Raw genomic sequence first — 21,637 nt, 5'->3', positions numbered from 1 at the left:
GATGTCATACAGACACCTCTGTGACGTCACACTTTGATGGCTGTGATGTCGCACAGACCCTGTGGGGTCACAAAGCTTTTTGTGATGTCACAAAGACATCTCTGTGATGTCACTCAGACACCTCTGTGATGTTACAGAGACCCTTCGAAGTCACACAGCTTTTTCTGATGACACAAAGATATCTCTGTGACGTCACACCGCTCTCTGTGATGCCGCACTGACAACACTGTGATGTCACACAATTCTATTTGATGTCACACTGACTCCTCTATGGTTGCACAGATCCTCCTTTGATGTTACAATGACATCTCTCTGATGCTACACTGACACATCTGTGACCTCACACAGCTCACAGTGATGTCACACAGACATCTCTGTGATGTCACAGAACTTCCTGTGATGTCCCAGAGCTATCTCTCTGACGTCACACTGACATCTCTGTGAGGTCACATTGACCTTGTGAGGTCACACAGCTGTCTATGATGTCACACGGACATCTCTGTGATGCCACACAACCTCCTCTGACATCACAGTGACATCTCTATGATGTCACACTGACACCTCTGTGACGTCACACTTAGATGGCTGTGATGTCGCACAGACCCTCTGAGGTCACAAATCTTTTGGTGATGTCACAATGACATCTCTGTGATGTCACTCAGACACCTCTGTGATGTCACAGTGACCCTGTGAGGTCACACATCTTTTTGAGATGCCACACTGACATCTCTGTGATGTCACACAGCTCTCTGAGATGCCACATGGACATCCCTGTGATGTTGCACCAATATCTGTGAAGTCACACAGCCTCCTCCTCTGATCTCACAATTACATCTCTATGATGTCACACTGATGCCTCCAGAACATCACACAGCTCTCTGTGATATCACATAGACTTCCTTTTGATGGTTCACAGCTCTCTGTGATGTCACACTGACTTCTCTGTGAAGTCACACAGCCTCCTCCTCTGATCTCACAATTACATCTCTATGATGTCACACGGATGCCTCCATAACGTCACACAGCTCCCTGTGATACCACATGGACGTCTCTGGGATGTCACACAGCTCTCTGTGATGTCACACTGAAATCTCTGTGAAAGCACTCAGCTTTTAGGAATGTCACACTTATATCTTTGTGATGTCACCAATAAACTTCTGTGATGTTACACAACTTCCTGTGATGTCACAGAGATATCTCTGTGACGTCACACTGACATCTCTTGAAGAGAGCTTGACCGAGGAATGGTTGTACAACAGGGGACATGATGCTGTAAAATTAATCCAACTAGGGAGGGCTACGTGACTGCTGCAAAGTTCGCATGACCCTGAAGAGTAGATGGTGTGCAGAAAGCAGGATATTGAAACTGCTTGGTATGTAGAAGTAGATAGAGAAGAACAAAGAAGTACTAAGCTGTTCTAGCTGCAAGGCCAGCTGGACAGGCAAGTATCATTCACAAAGATACTTTTAAGATAAGAGTACAAGTCACATAGCAACCACTCATGAGCTCGGCTTTTGCAATATGTACGACCTAATTAACAAACATCTATAAACTGTGTAATCTGTCACAATAAACTGAGACTTGATGATCATGATAGCATGAGTCTTGTCTCCTGCGGCAGCCTCCAACAATCTCTGTTTTGTCTCATTGACCTTGTGAGGTCACACAGCTGTCTATGATGTCACTCAGACATCTCCTTGATGTCATACATCCTCCTCTGATGTCACAATGACATCTCTATGATGTCACACAGACACCTCTGTGACGTCACACTTAGATGGCTGTAATGTCGCACAGACCCTGTGGGGTCACAAAGCTTTTTGTGATGTCACAAAGACATCTCTGTGATGTCACTCAGACACCTCTGTGATGTTACAGAGACCCTTCGAAGTCACACAGCTTTTTCTGATGACACAAAGATATCTCTGCGACGGCACACCGCTCACTGTGATGCCGCACTGACAACACTGTGATGTCACACAATTCTATTTGATGTCACACTGACTCCTCTATGGTTGCACAGATCCTCCTTTGATGTTACAATGACATCTCTCTGATGCCACACTGACACATCTGTGACGTCACACAGCTCACAGTGATATCACATGGACATCTCTGTGATGTCGCACAGCCCTTCATGATGTCACATTGACATTTCTGTGAGGTCACAGGGCTTTTAGTGATGTCACACAGACATCTCTGTGATGTCACAGAACTTCCTGTGATGTCCCAGAGCTATCTCTCTGACGTCACACTGACATCTCTGTGCGGTCACATTGACCTTGTGAGGTCACACAGCTGTCTATGATGTCACACGGACATCTCTGTGAAGCCACACAACCTCCTCTGACATCACAGTGACATCTCTATGATGTCACACTGACACCTCTGTGACGTCACACTTAGATGGCTGTGATGTCGCACAGACCCTCTGAGGTCACAAATCTTTTTGTGATGTCACAATGACATCTCTGTGATGTCACTCAGACACCTCTGTGATGTCACAGTGACCCTGTGAGGTCACACATCTTTTTGAGATGCCACACTGACATCTCTGTGAGGTCACACAGCTCTCTGAGATGTCACATGGACATCCCTGTGATGTTGCACCAATATCTGTGAAGTCACACAGCCTCCTCCTCTGATCTCACAACTACATCTCTATGATGTCACACTGATGCCTCCAGAACGTCACACAGCTCTCTGTGATATCACATGGACTTCCCTGTGATGGTTCACAGCTCTCTGTGATGTCACACTGACTTCTCTGTGAAGTCACACAGCCTCCTCCTCTCATCTCACAATTACATCTCTATGATGTCACACGGATGCCTCCATAACGTCACACAGCTCCCTGTGATACCACATGGACGTCTCTGGGATGTCACACAGCTCTCTGTGATGTCACACTGAAATCTCTGTGAAAGCACTCAGCTTTTAGGAATGTCACACTTAAATCTTTGTGATGTCACCAATAAACTTCTGTGATGTTACACAACTTCCTGTGATGTCACAGAGATATCTCTGTGACGTCACACTGACATCTCTTGAAGAGAGCTTGACAGAGGAATGGTTGTACAACAGGGGACACGATGCTGTAAAATTAATCCAACTAGGGAGGGCTACGTGACTGCTGCAAAGTTCGCATGACCCTGAAGAGTAGATGGTGTGCAGAAAGCAGGATATTGAAACTGCTTGGTATGTAGAAGTAGATAGAGAAGAACAAAGAAGTGCTAAGCTGTTCTAGCTGCAAGGCCAGCTGGACAGGCAAGTATCATTCACAAAGATACTTTTAAGATAATGGTACAAGTCACATAGCAACCAATCATGAGCTCGGCTTTTGCAATATGTATGACCTAATTAACAAACATCTATAAACTGTGTAATCTGTCACAATAAACTGAGACTTGATGATCATGATAGCATGAGTCTTGTCTCCCGCGGCAGCCTCCAACATTCTCTGTTTTGTCTCATTGACCTTGTGAGGTCACACAGCTGTCTATGATGTCACTCAGACATCTCCTTGATGTCATACATCCTCCTCTGATGTCACAATGACCTCTCTATGATGTCATACAGACACCTCTGTGACGTCACACTTAGATGGCTGTGATGTCGCACAGACCCTGTGGGGTCACAAAGCTTTTTGGGATGTCACAAAGACATCTCTGTGATGTCACTCAGACACCTCTGTGATGTTACAGAGACCCATCGAAGTCACACAGCTTTTTCTGATGACACAAAGATATCTCTGTGACGTCACACCGCTCTCTGTGATGCCGCGCTGACAACACTGTGAAGTCACACAATTCTATTTGATGTCACACTGACTCCTCTATGGTTGCACAGATCCTCCTTTGATGTTACAATGACATCTCTCTGATGCCACACTGACACATCTGTGACGTCACACAGCTCACAGTGATATCACATGGACATCTCTCTATGATGTCGCACAGCCCTTCATGATGTCACATTGACATTTCTGTGAGGTCACAGGGCTTTTAGTGATGTCACACAGACATCTCTGTGATGTCACAGAACTTCCTGTGATGTCCCAGAGCTATCTCTCTGACGTCACACTGACATCTCTGTGAGGTCACATTGACCTTGTGAGGTCACACAGCTGTCTGTGATGTCACACGGACATCTCTGTTAAGCCACACAACCTCCTCTGACATCACAGTGACATCTCTATGATGTCACACTGACACCTCTGTGACGTCACACTTAGATGGCTGTGATGTCGCACAGACCCTCTGAGGTCACAAATCTTTTTGTGATGTCACAATGACATCTCTGTGATGTCACTCAGACACCTCTGTGATGTCACAGTGACCCTGTGAGGTTACACATCTTTTGAGATGCCACACTGACATCTCTGTGATGTCACACAGCTCTCTGAGATGTCACATGGACATCCCTGTGATGTTGCACCAATATCTGTGAAGTCACACAGCCTCCTCCTCTGATCTCACAATTACATCTCTATGATGTCACACTGATGCCTCCAGAACGTCACACAGCTCTCTGTGATATCACATAGACTTCCTTTTGATGGTTCACAGCTAACTGTGATGTCACACTGACTTCTCTGTGAAGTCACACAGCCTCCTCCTCTCATCTCACAATTACATCTCTATGATGTCACACTGATGCCTCCAGAACGTCACACAGCTCTCTGTGATATCACATAGACTTCCTTTTGATGGTTCACAGCTCTCTGTGATGTCACACTGACTTCTCTGTGAAAGCACTCAGCTTTTAGGAATGTCACACTTATATCTTTGTGATGTCACCAATAAACTTCTGTGATGTTACACAACTTCCTGTGATGTCACAGAGATATCTCTGTGACGTCACACTGACATCTCTTGAAGAGAGTTTGACAGTGGAATGGTTGTACAACAGGGGACATGATGCTGTAAAATTAATCCAACTAGGGAGGGCTACGTGACTGCTGCAAAGTTTGTATGACCCTGAAGAGTTGATGGTGTGCAGAAAGCAGGATATTGAAACTGCTTGGTATGTAGAAGTAGATAGAGAAGAACAAAGAAGTACTAAGCTGTTCTAGCTGCAAGGCCAGCTGGACAGGCAAGTATCATTCACAAAGATACTTTTAAGATAATAGTACAAGTCACATAGCAACCACTCATGAGCTCGGCTTTTGCAATATGTACGACCTAATTAACAAACATCTATAAACTGTGTAATCTGTCACAATAAACTGAGACTTGATGATCATGATAGCATGAGTCTAGTCTCCCGCGCCACCCTCCAACAATCTCTGTTTTGTCTCATTGACCTTGTGAGGTCACACAGCTGTCTATGATGTCACTCAAACATCTCCTTGATGTCATACATCCTCCTCTGATGTCACAATGACATCTCTATGATGTCATACAGACACCTCTGTGACGTCACACTTTGATGGCTGTGATGTCGCACAGACCCTGTGGGGTCACAAAGCTTTTTGTGATGTCACAAAGACATCTCTGTGATGTCACTCAGACACCTCTGTGATGTTACAGAGACCCTTCGAAGTCACACAGCTTTTTCTGATGACACAAAGATATCTCTGTGACGTCACACCGCTCTCTGTGATGCCGCACTGACAACACTGTGATGTCACACAATTCTATTTGATGTCACACTGACTCCTCTATGGTTGCACAGATCCTCCTTTGATGTTACAATGACATCTCTCTGATGCTACACTGACACATCTGTGACCTCACACAGCTCACAGTGATGTCACACAGACATCTCTGTGATGTCACAGAACTTCCTGTGATGTCCCAGAGCTATCTCTCTGACGTCACACTGACATCTCTGTGAGGTCACATTGACCTTGTGAGGTCACACAGCTGTCTATGATGTCACACGGACATCTCTGTGATGCCACACAACCTCCTCTGACATCACAGTGACATCTCTATGATGTCACACTGACACCTCTGTGACGTCACACTTAGATGGCTGTGATGTCGCACAGACCCTCTGAGGTCACAAATCTTTTGGTGATGTCACAATGACATCTCTGTGATGTCACTCAGACACCTCTGTGATGTCACAGTGACCCTGTGAGGTCACACATCTTTTTGAGATGCCACACTGACATCTCTGTGATGTCACACAGCTCTCTGAGATGCCACATGGACATCCCTGTGATGTTGCACCAATATCTGTGAAGTCACACAGCCTCCTCCTCTGATCTCACAATTACATCTCTATGATGTCACACTGATGCCTCCAGAACATCACACAGCTCTCTGTGATATCACATAGACTTCCTTTTGATGGTTCACAGCTCTCTGTGATGTCACACTGACTTCTCTGTGAAGTCACACAGCCTCCTCCTCTGATCTCACAATTACATCTCTATGATGTCACACGGATGCCTCCATAACGTCACACAGCTCCCTGTGATACCACATGGACGTCTCTGGGATGTCACACAGCTCTCTGTGATGTCACACTGAAATCTCTGTGAAAGCACTCAGCTTTTAGGAATGTCACACTTATATCTTTGTGATGTCACCAATAAACTTCTGTGATGTTACACAACTTCCTGTGATGTCACAGAGATATCTCTGTGACGTCACACTGACATCTCTTGAAGAGAGCTTGACCGAGGAATGGTTGTACAACAGGGGACATGATGCTGTAAAATTAATCCAACTAGGGAGGGCTACGTGACTGCTGCAAAGTTCGCATGACCCTGAAGAGTAGATGGTGTGCAGAAAGCAGGATATTGAAACTGCTTGGTATGTAGAAGTAGATAGAGAAGAACAAAGAAGTACTAAGCTGTTCTAGCTGCAAGGCCAGCTGGACAGGCAAGTATCATTCACAAAGATACTTTTAAGATAAGAGTACAAGTCACATAGCAACCACTCATGAGCTCGGCTTTTGCAATATGTACGACCTAATTAACAAACATCTATAAACTGTGTAATCTGTCACAATAAACTGAGACTTGATGATCATGATAGCATGAGTCTTGTCTCCTGCGGCAGCCTCCAACAATCTCTGTTTTGTCTCATTGACCTTGTGAGGTCACACAGCTGTCTATGATGTCACTCAGACATCTCCTTGATGTCATACATCCTCCTCTGATGTCACAATGACATCTCTATGATGTCACACAGACACCTCTGTGACGTCACACTTAGATGGCTGTAATGTCGCACAGACCCTGTGGGGTCACAAAGCTTTTTGTGATGTCACAAAGACATCTCTGTGATGTCACTCAGACACCTCTGTGATGTTACAGAGACCCTTCGAAGTCACACAGCTTTTTCTGATGACACAAAGATATCTCTGCGACGGCACACCGCTCACTGTGATGCCGCACTGACAACACTGTGATGTCACACAATTCTATTTGATGTCACACTGACTCCTCTATGGTTGCACAGATCCTCCTTTGATGTTACAATGACATCTCTCTGATGCCACACTGACACATCTGTGACGTCACACAGCTCACAGTGATATCACATGGACATCTCTGTGATGTCGCACAGCCCTTCATGATGTCACATTGACATTTCTGTGAGGTCACAGGGCTTTTAGTGATGTCACACAGACATCTCTGTGATGTCACAGAACTTCCTGTGATGTCCCAGAGCTATCTCTCTGACGTCACACTGACATCTCTGTGCGGTCACATTGACCTTGTGAGGTCACACAGCTGTCTATGATGTCACACGGACATCTCTGTGAAGCCACACAACCTCCTCTGACATCACAGTGACATCTCTATGATGTCACACTGACACCTCTGTGACGTCACACTTAGATGGCTGTGATGTCGCACAGACCCTCTGAGGTCACAAATCTTTTTGTGATGTCACAATGACATCTCTGTGATGTCACTCAGACACCTCTGTGATGTCACAGTGACCCTGTGAGGTTACACATCTTTTGAGATGCCACACTGACATCTCTGTGATGTCACACAGCTCTCTGAGATGTCACATGGACATCCCTGTGATGTTGCACCAATATCTGTGAAGTCACACAGCCTCCTCCTCTGATCTCACAATTACATCTCTATGATGTCACACGGATGCCTCCATAACGTCACACAGCTCCCTGTGATACCACATGGACGTCTCTGGGATGTCACACAGCTCTCTGTGATGTCACACTGAAATCTCTGTGAAAGCACTCAGCTTTTAGGAATGTCACACTTAAATCTTTGTGATGTCACCAATAAACTTCTGTGATGTTACACAACTTCCTGTGATGTCACAGAGATATCTCTGTGACGTCACACTGACATCTCTTGAAGAGAGCTTGACCGAGGAATGGTTGTACAACAGGGGACATGATGCTGTAAAATTAATCCAACTAGGGAGGGCTACGTGACTGCTGCAAAGTTCGCATGACCCTGAAGAGTAGATGGTGTGCAGAAAGCAGGATATTGAAACTGCTTGGTATGTAGAAGTAGATAGAGAAGAACAAAGAAGTACTAAGCTGTTCTAGCTGCAAGGCCAGCTGGACAGGCAAGTATCATTCACAAAGATACTTTTAAGATAAGAGTACAAGTCACATAGCAACCACTCATGAGCTCGGCTTTTGCAATATGTACGACCTAATTAACAAACATCTATAAACTGTGTAATCTGTCACAATAAACTGAGACTTGATGATCATGATAGCATGAGTCTTGTCTCCCGCGGCAGCCTCCAACAATCTCTGTTTTGTCTCATTGACCTTGTGAGGTCACACAGCTGTCTATGATGTCACTCAGACGTCTCCTTGATGTCATACATCCTCCTCTGATGTCACAATGACATCTCTATGATGTCACACAGACACCTCTGTGACGTCACACTTAGATGGCTGTAATGTCGCACAGACCCTGTGGGGTCACAAAGCTTTTTGTGATGTCACAAAGACATCTCTGTGATGTCACTCAGACACCTCTGTGATGTTACAGAGACCCTTCGAAGTCACACAGCTTTTTCTGATGACACAAAGATATCTCTGTGACGTCACACCGCTCTCTGTGACGCCGCACTGACAACACTGTGATGTCACACAATTCTATTTGATGTCACACTGACTCCTCTATGGTTGCACAGATCCTCCTTTGATGTGACAATGACATCTCTCTGATGCCACACTGACACATCTGTGACGTCACACAGCTCACAGTGATATCACATGGACATCTCTGTGATGTCGCACAGCCCTTCATGATGTCACATTGACATTTCTGTGAGGTCACAGAGCTTTTAGTGATGTCACACAGACATCTCTGTGATGTCACAGAACTTCCTGTGATGTCACAGAGCTATCTCTCTGACGTCACACTGACATCTCTGTGAGGTCACATTGACCTTGTGAGGTCACACAGCTGTCTATGATGTCACACGGACATCTCTGTGATGCCACACAACCTCCTCTGACATCACAGTGACATCTCTATGATGTCACACTGACACCTCTGTGACATCACACTTAGATGGCTGTGATATCGCACAGACCCTCTGAGGTCACAAATCTTTTTGTGATGTCACAATGACATCTCTGTGATGTCACTCAGACACCTCTGTGATGTCACAGTGACCCTGTGAGGTTACACATCTTTTGAGATGCCACACTGACATCTCTGTGATGTCACACAGCTCTCTGAGATGTCACATGGACATCCCTGTGATGTTGCACCAATATCTGTGAAGTCACACAGCCTCCTCCTCTGATCTCACAATTACATCTCTATGATGTCACACGGATGCCTCCATAACGTCACACAGCTCCCTGTGATACCACATGGACGTCTCTGGGATGTCACACAGCTCTCTGTGATGTCACACTGAAATCTCTGTGAAAGCACTCAGCTTTTAGGAATGTCACACTTAAATCTTTGTGATGTCACCAATAAACTTCTGTGATGTTACACAACTTCCTGTGATGTCACAGAGATATCTCTGTGACGTCACACTGACATCTCTTGAAGAGAGCTTGACCGAGGAATGGTTGTACAACAGGGGACATGATGCTGTAAAATTAATCCAACTAGGGAGGGCTACGTGACTGCTGCAAAGTTCGCATGACCCTGAAGAGTAGATGGTGTGCAGAAAGCAGGATATTGAAACTGCTTGGTATGTAGAAGTAGATAGAGAAGAACAAAGAAGTACTAAGCTGTTCTAGCTGCAAGGCCAGCTGGACAGGCAAGTATCATTCACAAAGATACTTTTAAGATAAGAGTACAAGTCACATAGCAACCACTCATGAGCTCGGCTTTTGCAATATGTACGACCTAATTAACAAACATCTATAAACTGTGTAATCTGTCACAATAAACTGAGACTTGATGATCATGATAGCATGAGTCTTGTCTCCTGCGGCAGCCTCCAACAATCTCTGTTTTGTCTCATTGACCTTGTGAGGTCACACAGCTGTCTATGATGTCACTCAGACATCTCCTTGATGTCATACATCCTCCTCTGATGTCACAATGACATCTCTATGATGTCACACAGACACCTCTGTGACGTCACACTTAGATGGCTGTAATGTCGCACAGACCCTGTGGGGTCACAAAGCTTTTTGTGATGTCACAAAGACATCTCTGTGATGTCACTCAGACACCTCTGTGATGTTACAGAGACCCTTCGAAGTCACACAGCTTTTTCTGATGACACAAAGATATCTCTGTGACGTCACACCGCTCTCTGTGACGCCGCACTGACAACACTGTGATGTCACACAATTCTATTTGATGTCACACTGACTCCTCTATGGTTGCACAGATCCTCCTTTGATGTGACAATGACATCTCTCTGATGCCACACTGACACATCTGTGACGTCACACAGCTCACAGTGATATCACATGGACATCTCTGTGATGTCGCACAGCCCTTCATGATGTCACATTGACATTTCTGTGAGGTCACAGAGCTTTTAGTGATGTCACACAGACATCTCTGTGATGTCACAGAACTTCCTGTGATGTCACAGAGCTATCTCTCTGACGTCACACTGACATCTCTGTGAGGTCACATTGACCTTGTGAGGTCACACAGCTGTCTATGATGTCACACGGACATCTCTGTGATGCCACACAACCTCCTCTGACATCACAGTGACATCTCTATGATGTCACACTGACACCTCTGTGACATCACACTTAGATGGCTGTGATATCGCACAGACCCTCTGAGGTCACAAATCTTTTTGTGATGTCACAATGACATCTCTGTGATGTCACTCAGACACCTCTGTGATGTCACAGTGACCCTGTGAGGTTACACATCTTTTTGAGATGCCACACTAACATCTCTGTGATGTCACACAGCTCTCTGAGATGTCACATGGACATCCCTGTGATGTTGCACCAATATCTGTGAAGTCACACAGCCTCCTCCTCTGATCTCACAATTACATCTCTATGATGTCACACGGATGCCTCCATAACGTCACACAGCTCCCTGTGATACCACATGGACGTCTCTGGGATGTCACACAGCTCTCTGTGATGTCACACTGAAATCTCTGTGAAAGCACTCAGCTTTTAGGAATGTCACACTTAAATCTTTGTGATGTCACCAATAAACTTCTGTGATGTTACACAACTTCCTGTGATGTCACAGAGATATCTCTGTGACGTCACACTGACATCTCTTGAAGAGAGCTTGACCGAGGAATGGTTGTACAACAGGGGACATGATGCTGTAAAATTAATCCAACTAGGGAGGGCTACGTGACTGCTGCAAAGTTCGCATGACCCTGAAGAGTAGATGGTGTGCAGAAAGCAGGATATTGAAACTGCTTGGTATGTAGAAGTAGATAGAGAAGAACAAAGAAGTACTAAGCTGTTCTAGCTGCAAGGCCAGCTGGACAGGCAAGTATCATTCACAAAGATACTTTTAAGATAAGAGTACAAGTCACATAGCAACCACTCATGAGCTCGGCTTTTGCAATATGTACGACCTAATTAACAAACATCTATAAACTGTGTAATCTGTCACAATAAACTGAGACTTGATGATCATGATAGCATGAGTCTTGTCTCCTGCGGCAGCCTCCAACAATCTCTGTTTTGTCTCATTGACCTTGTGAGGTCACACAGCTGTCTATGATGTCACTCAGACATCTCCTTGATGTCATACATCCTCCTCTGATGTCACAATGACATCTCTATGATGTCACACAGACACCTCTGTGACGTCACACTTAGATGGCTGTAATGTCGCACAGACCCTGTGGGGTCACAAAGCTTTTTGTGATGTCACAAAGACATCTCTGTGATGTCACTCAGACACCTCTGTGATGTTACAGAGACCCTTCGAAGTCACACAGCTTTTTCTGATGACACAAAGATATCTCTGCGACGGCACACCGCTCACTGTGATGCCGCACTGACAACACTGTGATGTCACACAATTCTATTTGATGTCACACTGACTCCTCTATGGTTGCACAGATCCTCCTTTGATGTGACAATGACATCTCTCTGATGCCACACTGACACATCTGTGACGTCACACAGCTCACAGTGATATCACATGGACATCTCTGTGATGTCGCACAGCCCTTCATGATGTCACATTGACATTTCTGTGAGGTCACAGAGCTTTTAGTGATGTCACACAGACATCTCTGTGATGTCACAGAACTTCCTGTGATGTCACAGAGCTATCTCTCTGACGTCACACTGACATCTCTGTGAGGTCACATTGACCTTGTGAGGTCACACAGCTGTCTATGATGTCACACGGACATCTCTGTGATGCCACACAACCTCCTCTGACATCACAGTGACATCTCTATGATGTCACACTGACACCTCTGTGACATCACACTTAGATGGCTGTGATATCGCACAGACCCTCTGAGGTCACAAATCTTTTTGTGATGTCACAATGACATCTCTGTGATGTCACTCAGACACCTCTGTGATGTCACAGTGACCCTGTGAGGTTACACATCTTTTGAGATGCCACACTGACATCTCTGTGATGTCACACAGCTCTCTGAGATGTCACATGGACATCCCTGTGATGTTGCACCAATATCTGTGAAGTCACACAGCCTCCTCCTCTGATCTCACAATTACATCTCTATGATGTCACACGGATGCCTCCATAACGTCACACAGCTCCCTGTGATACCACATGGACGTCTCTGGGATGTCACACAGCTCTCTGTGATGTCACACTGAAATCTCTGTGAAAGCACTCAGCTTTTAGGAATGTCACACTTAAATCTTTGTGATGTCACCAATAAACTTCTGTGATGTTACACAACTTCCTGTGATGTCACAGAGATATCTCTGTGACGTCACACTGACATCTCTTGAAGAGAGCTTGACCGAGGAATGGTTGTACAACAGGGGACATGATGCTGTAAAATTAATCCAACTAGGGAGGGCTACGTGACTGCTGCAAAGTTCGCATGACCCTGAAGAGTAGATGGTGTGCAGAAAGCAGGATATTGAAACTGCTTGGTATGTAGAAGTAGATAGAGAAGAACAAAGAAGTACTAAGCTGTTCTAGCTGCAAGGCCAGCTGGACAGGCAAGTATCATTCACAAAGATACTTTTAAGATAAGAGTACAAGTCACATAGCAACCACTCATGAGCTCGGCTTTTGCAATATGTACGACCTAATTAACAAACATCTATAAACTGTGTAATCTGTCACAATAAACTGAGACTTGATGATCATGATAGCATGAGTCTTGTCTCCTGCGGCAGCCTCCAACAATCTCTGTTTTGTCTCATTGACCTTGTGAGGTCACACAGCTGTCTATGATGTCACTCAGACATCTCCTTGATGTCATACATCCTCCTCTGATGTCACAATGACATCTCTATGATGTCACACAGACACCTCTGTGACGTCACACTTAGATGGCTGTAATGTCGCACAGACCCTGTGGGGTCACAAAGCTTTTTGTGATGTCACAAAGACATCTCTGTGATGTCACTCAGACACCTCTGTGATGTTACAGAGACCCTTCGAAGTCACACAGCTTTTTCTGATGACACAAAGATATCTCTGTGACGTCACACCGCTCTCTGTGACGCCGCACTGACAACACTGTGATGTCACACAATTCTATTTGATGTCACACTGACTCCTCTATGGTTGCACAGATCCTCCTTTGATGTGACAATGACATCTCTCTGATGCCACACTGACACATCTGTGACGTCACACAGCTCACAGTGATATCACATGGACATCTCTGTGATGTCGCACAGCCCTTCATGATGTCACATTGACATTTCTGTGAGGTCACAGAGCTTTTAGTGATGTCACACAGACATCTCTGTGATGTCACAGAACTTCCTGTGATGTCACAGAGCTATCTCTCTGACGTCACACTGACATCTCTGTGAGGTCACATTGACCTTGTGAGGTCACACAGCTGTCTATGATGTCACACGGACATCTCTGTGATGCCACACAACCTCCTCTGACATCACAGTGACATCTCTATGATGTCACACTGACACCTCTGTGACATCACACTTAGATGGCTGTGATATCGCACAGACCCTCTGAGGTCACAAATCTTTTTGTGATGTCACAATGACATCTCTGTGATGTCACTCAGACACCTCTGTGATGTCACAGTGACCCTGTGAGGTTACACATCTTTTTGAGATGCCACACTAACATCTCTGTGATGTCACACAGCTCTCTGAGATGTCACATGGACATCCCTGTGATGTTGCACCAATATCTGTGAAGTCACACAGCCTCCTCCTCTGATCTCACAATTACATCTCTATGATGTCACACGGATGCCTCCATAACGTCACACAGCTCCCTGTGATACCACATGGACGTCTCTGGGATGTCACACAGCTCTCTGTGATGTCACACTGAAATCTCTGTGAAAGCACTCAGCTTTTAGGAATGTCACACTTAAATCTTTGTGATGTCACCAATAAACTTCTGTGATGTTACACAACTTCCTGTGATGTCACAGAGATATCTCTGTGACGTCACACTGACATCTCTTGAAGAGAGCTTGACCGAGGAATGGTTGTACAACAGGGGACATGATGCTGTAAAATTAATCCAACTAGGGAGGGCTACGTGACTGCTGCAAAGTTCGCATGACCCTGAAGAGTAGATGGTGTGCAGAAAGCAGGATATTGAAACTGCTTGGTATGTAGAAGTAGATAGAGAAGAACAAAGAAGTACTAAGCTGTTCTAGCTGCAAGGCCAGCTGGACAGGCAAGTATCATTCACAAAGATACTTTTAAGATAAGAGTACAAGTCACATAGCAACCACTCATGAGCTCGGCTTTTGCAATATGTACGACCTAATTAACAAACATCTATAAACTGTGTAATCTGTCACAATAAACTGAGACTTGATGATCATGATAGCATGAGTCTTGTCTCCTGCGGCAGCCTCCAACAATCTCTGTTTTGTCTCATTGACCTTGTGAGGTCACACAGCTGTCTATGATGTCACTCAGACATCTCCTTGATGTCATACATCCTCCTCTGATGTCACAATGACATCTCTATGATGTCACACAGACACCTCTGTGACGTCACACTTAGATGGCTGTAATGTCGCACAGACCCTGTGGGGTCACAAAGCTTTTTGTGATGTCACAAAGACATCTCTGTGATGTCACTCAGACACCTCTGTGATGTTACAGAGACCCTTCGAAGTCACACAGCTTTTTCTGATGACACAAAGATATCTCTGCGACGGCACACCGCTCACTGTGATGCCGCACTGACAACACTGTGATGTCACACAATTCTATTTGATGTCACACTGACTCCTCTATGGTTGCACAGATCCTCCTTTGATGTTACAATGACATCTCTCTGATGCCACACTGACACATCTGTGACGTCACACAGCTCACAGTGATATCACATGGACATCTCTGTGATGTCGCACAGCCCTTCATGATGTCACATTGACATTTCTGTGAGGTCACAGGGCTTTTAGTGATGTCACACAGACATCTCTGTGATGTCACAGAACTTCCTGTGATGTCCCAGAGCTATCTCTCTGACGTCACACTGACATCTCTGTGCGGTCACATTGACCTTGTGAGGTCACACAGCTGTCTATGATGTCACACGGACATCTCTGTGAAGCCACACAACCTCCTCTGACATCACAGTGACATCTCTATGATGTCACACTGACACCTCTGTGACGTCACACTTAGATGGCTGTGATGTCGCACAGACCCTCTGAGGTCACAAATCTTTTTGTGATGTCACAATGACATCTCTGTGATGTCACTCAGACACCTCTGTGATGTCACAGTGACCCTGTGAGGTTACACATCTTTTGAGATGCCACACTGACATCTCTGTGATGTCACACAGCTCTCTGAGATGTCACATGGACATCCCTGTGATGTTGCACCAATATCTGTGAAGTCACACAGCCTCCTCCTCTGATCTCACAATTACATCTCTATGATGTCACACTGATGCCTCCAGAACGTCACACAGCTCTCTGTGATATCACATAGACTTCCTTTTGATGGTTCACAGCTCTCTGTGATGTCACACTGACTTCTCTGTGAAGTCACACAGCCTCCTCCTCTCATCTCACAATTACATCTCTATGATGTCACACGGATGCCTCCATAACGTCACACAGCTCCCTGTGATACCACATGGACATCTCTGGGATGTCACACAGCTCTCTGTGATGTCACACTGAAATCTCTGTGAAAGCACTCAGCTTTTAGGAATGTCACACTTAAATCTTTGTGTTGTCACCAATAAACTTCTGTGATGTTACACAACTTCCTGTGATGTCACAGAGATATCTCTGTGACGTCACACTGACATCTCTTGAAGAGAGCTTGACAGAGGAATGGTTGTACAACAGGGGACACGATGCTGTAAAATTAATCCAACTAGGGAGGGCTACGTGACTGCTGCAAAGTTCGCATGACCCTGAAGAGTAGATGGTGTGCAGAAAGCAGGATATTGAAACTGCTTGGTATGTAGAAGTAGATAGAGAAGAACAAAGAAGTGCTAAGCTGTTCTAGCTGCAAGGCCAGCTGGACAGGCAAGTATCATTCACAAAGATACTTTTAAGATAATGGTACAAGTCACATAGCAACCAATCATGAGCTCGGCTTTTGCAATATGTATGACCTAATTAACAAACATCTATAAACTGTGTAATCTGTCACAATAAACTGAGACTTGATGATCATGATAGCATGAGTCTTGTCTCCCGCGGCAGCCTCCAACAATCTCTGTTTTGTCTCATTGACCTTGTGAGGTCACACAGCTGTCTATGATGTCACTCAGACGTCTCCTTGATGTCATACATCCTCCTCTGATGTCACAATGACATCTCTATGATGTCACACAGACACCTCTGTGACGTCACACTTAGATGGCTGTAATGTCGCACAGACCCTGTGGGGTCACAAAGCTTTTTGTGATGTCACAAAGACATCTCTGTGATGTCACTCAGACACCTCTGTGATGTTACAGAGACCCTTCGAAGTCACACAGCTTTTTCTGATGACACAAAGATATCTCTGTGACGTCACACCGCTCTCTGTGACGCCGCACTGACAACACTGTGATGTCACACAATTCTATTTGATGTCACACTGACTCCTCTATGGTTGCACAGATCCTCCTTTGATGTGACAATGACATCTCTCTGATGCCACACTGACACATCTGTGACGTCACACAGCTCACAGTGATATCACATGGACATCTCTGTGATGTCGCACAGCCCTTCATGATGTCACATTGACATTTCTGTGAGGTCACAGAGCTTTTAGTGATGTCACACAGACATCTCTGTGATGTCACAGAACTTCCTGTGATGTCACTGAGCTATCTCTCTGACGTCACACTGACATCTCTGTGAGGTCACATTGACCTTGTGAGGTCACACAGCTGTCTATGATGTCACACGGACATCTCTGTGATGCCACACAACCTCCTCTGACATCACAGTGACATCTCTATGATGTCACACTGACACCTCTGTGACATCACACTTCGATGGCTGTGATATCGCACAGACCCTCTGAGGTCACAAATCTTTTTGTGATGTCACAATGACATCTCTGTGATGTCACTCAGACACCTCTGTGATGTCACAGTGACCCTGTGAGGTTACACATCTTTTTGAGATGCCACACTAACATCTCTGTGATGTCACACAGCTCTCTGAGATGTCACATGGACATCCCTGTGATGTTGCACCAATATCTGTGAAGTCACACAGCCTCCTCCTCTGATCTCACAATTACATCTCTATGATGTCACACGGATGCCTCCATAACGTCACACAGCTCCCTGTGATACCACATGGACGTCTCTGGGATGTCACACAGCTCTCTGTGATGTCACACTGAAATCTCTGTGAAAGCACTCAGCTTTTAGGAATGTCACACTTATATCTTTGGGATGTCACCAATAAATTTCTGTGATGTTACACAACTTCCTGTGATGTCACAGAGATATCTCTGTGACGTCACACTGACATCTCTTGAAGAGAGCTTGACAGAGGAAGGGTTGTACAACAGGGGACACGATGCTGTAAAATTAATCCAACTAGGGAGGGCTACGTGAGTGCTGCAAAGTTCGCATGACCCTGAAGAGTAGATGGTGTGCAGAAAGCAGGATATTGAAACTGCTTGGTATGTAGAAGTAGATAGAGAAGAACAAAGAAGTGCTAAGCTGTTCTAGCTGCAAGGCCGGCTGGACAGGCAAGTATCATTCACAAAGATACTTTTAAGATAATGCTACAAGTCACATAGCAACCAATCATGAGCTCGGCTTTTGCAATATGTATGACCTAATTAACAAACATCTATAAACTGTGTAATCTGTCACAATAAACTGAGACTTGATGATCATGACAGCATGAGTCTTGTCTCCTGCGGCAGCCTCCAACAATCTCTGTTTTGTCTCATTGACCTTGTGAGGTCACACAGCTGTCTATGATGTCACTCAGACATCTCCTTGATGTCATACATCCTCCTCTGATGTCACAATGACAACTCTATGATGTCACACAGACACCTCTGTGACGTCACACTTAGATGGCTGTGATGTCGCACAGACCCTGTGGGGTCACAAAGCTTTTTGTGATGTCACAAAGACATCTCTGTGATGTCACTCAGACACCTCTGTGATGTTACAGAGACCCTTCGAAGTCACGCAGCTTTTTCTGATGACACAAAGATATCTCTGTGACGTCACACCGCTCTCTGTGATGCCGCACTGACAACACTGTGATGTCACACAATTCTATTTGATGTCACACTGACTCCTCTATGGTTGCACAGATCCTCCTTTGATGTTACAATGACATCTCTCTGATGCCACACTGACACATCTGTGACGTCACACAGCTCACAGTGATATCACATGGACATCTCTGTGATGTCGCACAGCCCTTCATGATGTCACATTGACATTTCTGTGAGGTCACAGGGCTTTTAGTGATGTCACACAGACATCTCTGTGATGTCACAGAACTTCCTGTGATGTCACAGAGCTATCTCTCTGACGTCACACTGACATCTCTGTGAGGTCACATTGACTTTGTGAGGTCACACAGCTGTCTATGATGTCACACGGACATCTCTGTGATGCCACACAACCTCCTCTGACATCGCAGTGACATCTCTATGATGTCACACTGACACCTCTGTGACATCACACTTAGATGGCTGTGATGTCGCACAGACCCTCTGAGGTCACAAATCTTTTTGTGATGTCACAATGACATCTCTGTGATGTCACTCAGACACCTCTGTGATGTCACAGTGACCCTGTGAGGTCACACATCTTTTTGAGATGCCACACTGACATCTCTGTGAGGTCACACAGCTCTCTGAGATGTCACATGGACATCCCTGTGATGTTGCACCAATATCTGTGAAGTCACACAGCCTCCTCCTCTGATCTCACAACTACATCTCTATGATGTCACACTGATGCCTCCAGAACGTCACACAGCTCTCTGTGATATCACATGGACTTCCCTGTGATGGTTCACAGCTCTCTGTGATGTCACACTGACTTCTCTGTGAAGTCACACAGCCTCCTCCTCTGATCTCACAATTACATCTCTATGATGTCACACGGATGCCTCCATAACGTCACACAGCTCCCTGTGATACCACATGGACGTCTCTGGGATGTCACACAGCTCTCTGTGATGTCACACTGAAATCTCTGTGAAAGCACTCAGCTTTTAGGAATGTCACACTTAAATCTTTGTGATGTCACCAATAAACTTCTGTGATGTTACACAACTTCCTGTGATGTCACAGAGATATCTCTGTGACGTCACACTGACATCTCTTGAAGAGAGCTTGACAGAGGAATGGTTGTACAACAGGGGACACGATGCTGTAAAATTAATCCAACTAGGGAGGGCTACGTGACTGCTGCAAAGTTCGCATGACCCTGAAGAGTAGATGGTGTGCAGAAAGCAGGATATTGAAACTGCTTGGTATGTAGAAGTAGATAGAGAAGAACAAAGAAGTGCTAAGCTGTTCTAGCTGCAAGGCCAGCTGGACAGGCAAGTATCATTCACAAAGATACTTTTAAGATAATGGTACAAGTCACATAGCAACCAATCATGAGCTCGGCTTTTGCAATATGTATGACCTAATTAACAAACATCTATAAACTGTGTAATCTGTCACAATAAACTGAGACTTGATGATCATGATAGCATGAGTCTTGTCTCCCGCGGCAGCCTCCAACATTCTCTGTTTTGTCTCATTGACCTTGTGAGGTCACACAGCTGTCTATGATGTCACTCAGACATCTCCTTGATGTCATACATCCTCCTCTGATGTCACAATGACCTCTCTATGATGTCATACAGACACCTCTGTGACGTCACACTTAGATGGCTGTGATGTCGCACAGACCCTGTGGGGTCACAAAGCTTTTTGGGATGTCACAAAGACATCTCTGTGATGTCACTCAGACACCTCTGTGATGTTACAGAGACCCATCGAAGTCACACAGCTTTTTCTGATGACACAAAGATATCTCTGTGACGTCACACCGCTCTCTGTGATGCCGCGCTGACAACACTGTGAAGTCACACAATTCTATTTGATGTCACACTGACTCCTCTATGGTTGCACAGATCCTCCTTTGATGTTACAATGACATCTCTCTGATGCCACACTGACACATCTGTGACGTCACACAGCTCACAGTGATATCACATGGACATCTCTCTATGATGTCGCACAGCCCTTCATGATGTCACATTGACATTTCTGTGAGGTCACAGGGCTTTTAGTGATGTCACACAGACATCTCTGTGATGTCACAGAACTTCCTGTGATGTCCCAGAGCTATCTCTCTGACGTCACACTGACATCTCTGTGAGGTCACATTGACCTTGTGAGGTCACACAGCTGTCTGTGATGTCACACGGACATCTCTGTTAAGCCACACAACCTCCTCTGACATCACAGTGACATCTCTATGATGTCACACTGACACCTCTGTGACGTCACACTTAGATGGCTGTGATGTCGCACAGACCCTCTGAGGTCACAAATCTTTTTGTGATGTCACAATGACATCTCTGTGATGTCACTCAGACACCTCTGTGATGTCACAGTGACCCTGTGAGGTTACACATCTTTTGAGATGCC

This window comes from Lonchura striata, chromosome 35 (assembly GCF_046129695.1).
Source record: "Lonchura striata isolate bLonStr1 chromosome 35, bLonStr1.mat, whole genome shotgun sequence".
Taxonomy (NCBI): Eukaryota; Metazoa; Chordata; class Aves; order Passeriformes; family Estrildidae; genus Lonchura; species Lonchura striata.
This window is presented reverse-complemented; position numbering follows the sequence as displayed.